Consider the following 5,084-nt stretch of genomic DNA (forward strand, 5'->3'; position numbering starts at 1 on the left):
TTTCTTGAATACTAATTCTACTTAAACTCAACTTAATGATTTTATCACGTTCTAATTAGTTTAGAAAGCCATCGTGATTCTTTCACTTGTTCATTATGCACTAGAAAGGAGTTTGTTGAATGGAGATTTCTATTTCTTTGTGAATCTCACTTTCTTTAGTGTACATTTTTTTGAAAGTCTTAACTTTGGCTTGTAGAAGCAAAATGACTTTGTATATGTGCCTTAATTCTTACTAGTACATTCTTACTAGTACGGTTGGCTGCCAAAGGCGGCCTCTCTCTCTCTCTCTCTCTCTCTCTCTCTCTCTCTCTCTCTCTCGCAGAGGAGCTTCTCTCATTTTTGGACTTTAGCTTTCATCTCACAGTTTTCGACAAGTGTAAAGGGCACTCCCTCTACCAATATAGAATACATATAGATATAGATTGCAAAGGTAACATATTTGTATACAAAGATGACATCCCTCACAACTTTACACCCAAAAAGTGAAGCTCTTTCCACCAAGCATTTGGCTTATGCAAGACTTAATTGTGGTTAGTTTTACAGGCAGATAGACTCCTCGTAAATCTCTCTTTTCCTACTCTATACACACAAAAGACTAGATAGCCCGACGAAACTCTACTATTCTACTCTATGTATGTATTACATACTTTCCGCTACACAGTACTTGTTCATCTATTCTCGCTCTGAAAAGGTTTCTTGGCTTGATGAGTGTTTGAAGCTTTGAGATGGAGATTTTCTTCCTTAACAAGGTTCTCGGTAAATGTTATCTTCCCAAATTCTAGAGTTATCAATCTCCTTCATCAGTGAATTCCATGGAGAACAAGCAAGATGTGTATTGATTAAAAGTCTCTTGTAGAGAGAATCCAATAACACAAGCACTTTCAACGGGGGGGTCAGCTCCACAAATCTAACCCTCAGTTGGTGCCAGCATTACTCATGTGAGTTACACTCTTTTAATCAATCACAATTTAGTTGCATAAGTTCTGACATCAGAGTAGACTTGTGTCCCAAGCAATGTCGCAAGCACACTCCTGACTCACTTTCTTGGACCGATCTCATATTACCCTAACATTATGTTGCTTGCAAACACTAACCAAAGCTTATAGAGCTTGGTCTTGCAAGAAAATTGATTTGGGCCTATACTATTTTGCGTAGGCAACTTTATGCTTTGGTACAAGTTTTTCAGCAAGCAAATTTGTGCAAAACAGACACTTTGTAGTCTTTGGTAGGTTGTGTACACGTCTGTTTTGTGTAGTTTTTCATCTACATAAGAAACCTTGGGATAAGTGCAGTCACCGGCCATGGCATGGCTAACAGCAATGATATTTTTCCCATGTGATCTTTTGAAGACAAATTGGATGAGGACAACTAACCAAGATGTCCCTTGTTCCAAAGAGCATTTGTGGGGATCACTTGCAGAGCAACCCGATCATACGGGGAGATTGATCCAACTAGCCACTATGGACATAGAGGATGCAGCATGTACTTGTTGCAAAGGGCATTGTGGGGATCACTTGCAGAGCAACCCGATCATAACGGGAGATTGATGCAATTGTAGACCTACCCTAAAACTGGATGAAACCAACACACATCCCCTACTTCCCCATCTTATTGCAATTGTGATTGGAGGTCACACTGGAGTTGCATGTAGCACACTGCAACAGGAAGCAGCTGATTTGCGAGGAATGGTCGCACCGTTCTGGGAAAGTCTCTGGTTGGAGAGGCAATCCAATTATACTAGGTTTGTCTCTATAGGAAACCATCTACAGGGGGAACTGATCCGAGCGAGGCTAGGAATCCTCCGTGGCAGGGCTACAAGGAGGCTATTGTTGTGTGCTATGCCAGCCACATGACTAGTTGCTTCAGGCTTCTTTTGGCGCCTCTGTTTGCAGCCTGGCATACTCTAGCAGAATTTCAAGTCATCATTGGTGGCAGCAATATCATTAGTCTAGACCTAGGCAGCATGGTTCTTTACTAAACCAGAGGCTCCATCACTGTAGAATGCAATGTTGGATACCGGGGCAATGGCATATGGGGAAAGAGGGGGGGGGGGGGATCAGGCATCTGCTTTACATCTTGCTTAAGGAGCCGCATCTCCTGCTTGCGTGCCACTAATGTTTATCGTAACAATGTTAGCATATAATTGGCCAAGCCCGAGAGATTAGCAGGAATCTGTAGCTGTTGTACGTGCCGATCCAGAGACTTTCTGATGTCTACTTCTTCGTTAAAGATGCACAGTATATCACAACGAGAGTCATCCATGCCTGCTTGTTTCCTAAGAGGAGCTCTATTGAGACAACTGTGCTTTTCATTCCCCATACTTCAATTCAACGCCATCCCTTGTTGGGAAATCACTCCCTGACTCTAAGCTTTCAAGACTTTTGGGTTTATGAGACCCCGTTGCACCGTAATCTTTAACCTGAAGACCTCGTCTTCTTTCTTGCGCTGAAGTCTTCCCATTTGTCATTGATGGCTGCCTCCCTCTTGTTGCTTGCTTCCTCCCTTTTTAGCAATCAGCTATTGCCCGGAATCTATTGGGATTCCTCCAGCTCCTTGGCCTCGCTGGGGGAGTAAAACTCCACAAAACCATCCGGTTTTGAACTCCTGCAGCCAGTACGAAAGCCTTATTATCCACTATCTTTTTTTTTGGGTGCAAAATTCACAATATGTGAGTGGTTTAGTATTAAGCATAACCAAAAAAATTACAAGTAAAGATCCTGCTCACAGACGGGCCATGGTATCAAGAACGCCATGCTACAAGCACACCACCAACACAGCAACAAAAAAGGAGAGCTTCCGGAGAAGAAGAGCAACACACCACGGACACAAGGACCAAGAACCAAGCATCCACGGGCTTTCAATGGAGCCATTCCCTTTCAAAGGTTATCACCTGCTGACCGGATGAGCACAGACAAATCCGAACCGCATGACCAAACCACCCTGCCAGCCGCACACCAGCAACCCTCGAAACCGAACAAGAATAAGAGAATGGGGTTGCCACCACGTGTCCTCTGCTGCCACCAGCCGATGCCGAGCCCCCAACATGAAAAGCTCTTTCCGACATGGCGAGCAATTTTCCTTTCCAAAAGAAGAGGGGGCCGCCGCCCAGTCCCTCAGCCATAAATTTGTAGGGAGCCTACCCACCTGCAAGGCCAGGCAAGAGCCGTCAGGAGCCCCCTTCCTGGGACCACCTCCTGCTCGTCAGCGACACAGATCCGAGCCCTGCAGACAAAAATCCGCCACACCCAACATCTCCCCAACCGTAACCTGCAGACCCAATCCCTGGACGACCCACCCAGAGCCTTCCCTGCTCACGCGAAGGGGAGCACGGCAACGCTAGGGCAACATGCACGCGAGCAATTGGTGATTGCAGAGGGAGTACTTGAACTTTAAAAAAAAAGATTTTTTCTCCTCAGCGTCACGCCGTCCTTCTTGGCCCACTGGCTCCTGCACATCGCCTTGGCTTGTTGCCTGCGTGTCAGCTTCCTCTCCTTGCTCGTCGTTTCGTCGCCCACCACCTGTGAGATTTCATGAGCCGCTTAAGACTTAAGTCTAAAATAAAGGCGTCTTCGCCTGATTCTTGCCTTAAACGATTTTTCAGAAATCGTGGAGACATACTAGCATAACTTCAAAACTGGCAAGAAGATCAAAAGCTTGAGGATGAGAATGTTGGGGTAAAACCCCTAACTTAAGGCCACCTAAGAGAGGGAGCATAGATCTCCGATCTCCGAGCTCAATTATAACCAGTCAGTAGCTCATTTGATTCGCTTCGTCGAGAGCTTTACGAAAAAATTGATCTCAACTTTTTTGATGATCGGAGCCGAAAGTTATAAATCCATTTATGTATTCCTGTGTAACAAAAATGGGTGTGAAAAAGAAGACACACCAACCCCAAAATAAAGACATGGGTGCCAACAAAGGTTAAAGTCATCCATTGCCCAATGAAAAGGTTGCATTTCAAATAAAATGAACGTTGAGCATTCTTCTGAATTGCACAAAGTTGGTTCAGCTTTGTCTTATTATTGGGGGTGTCATTGTCCTTTCTTTGGGGGGTGGTTTTTTATTGGCCCCTTTACCCTAGAGAATACATCAAAGATTTTGACAATTTCTATAGTGGGACAGGTATTAAGAGACATATTACTGTTCCTTACACACCAATTGGAATGGAATTGCAGAAAGGATGAATCGAACGATTCAAGATTGGCATCGTTGCTAGGGAGATGGCCTATGCTAGTGTAATCTTGGCATAATCCTCCCTAATTTCTTCGCTTAAGACCATCTACTCGACAATGTACACACCACTTGCCCTCACTTGATGTCGCATCTCTTGCGTTATCCTTTGTCCTTGAGAGGGCTTGCAACTATATCCTAAACTTCTCTAGTTCCTCCTTCATTGCATCTGCAACTTGAATTTTTAGTACATCCTTTGATTTTCCTTTGCTTTTTACTTTCTCCTTGGATTCTTTTGATAGGGACCTCTCTGAGCTTTCAGAGATATTTGGATCTTCGTTCTCCACCCTGAGCACTCTCTTCACTAACTCTTCAAAGATCTTTGTTGGATTAGTGATATTTGCCTTTTGCAACCCTTTTGATAGAGGTCCCATTCAGAAGGAAGGCCCTCATGCCATATTGCTTGGTGGTGTGGCCATTTGCCTTGCTAAAACCTTGAGTTCCTCCACAATGTTCCCCAATTTAATCTTCATATATCTTCTCATCCGTAAAATTGAAGAGCAAATCTTCCACTAGACTTTTGTAAGGTGATAGATATTTTGGTGGGTACCTATAGGATCACCTCTGAGGTTTTCCTACTAAGGTCTATTGGAGATAATATGGTAATCTTCTACAAATACGTTCGCTAGCCATGTCCAATGCTTTATCTCTATGTACTTGTCTATCTATCTATCTATCTATATATATATATATATATATATATATATATATATATATATATATATATATGTTCCTTAGCCTTGCACAATGCTCAAAAGCTTGAAAACGAACCTTCTAAGGTCTATCGGAGATAATATGGTAATCTTCTACAAATACGTTCGCTAGCCATGTCCAATGCTTTATCTCTATGTACT

At 43.3% G+C, this 5,084-nt stretch overlaps 1 long non-coding RNA gene across 2 annotated transcripts; it reads right to left on the reverse strand.

The window, feature by feature from the left end:
• Window positions 1–497: 497 nt before the first annotated feature.
• On the reverse strand, window positions 498–3,523 carry LOC147417782 (uncharacterized). Of its 2 annotated transcripts, none has more exons than XR_015187298.1 (2): window positions 2,891–3,523; window positions 498–2,604 (listed from the first exon to the last, which is right to left on the reverse strand). It is a non-coding gene; the product is annotated as an uncharacterized LOC147417782 (long non-coding RNA). The 2 variants fall into 2 exon arrangements; XR_015187299.1 differs by having other exon boundaries at window positions 2,707–3,523.
• Window positions 3,524–5,084: the final 1,561 nt, after the last annotated feature.

The sequence above is a fragment of the Adiantum capillus-veneris genome, chromosome 30 (genome assembly GCF_014529385.1).
Source record: "Adiantum capillus-veneris isolate H3 chromosome 30, ASM1452938v2, whole genome shotgun sequence".
Lineage (NCBI taxonomy): Eukaryota > Viridiplantae > Streptophyta > Polypodiopsida > Polypodiales > Pteridaceae > Adiantum > Adiantum capillus-veneris.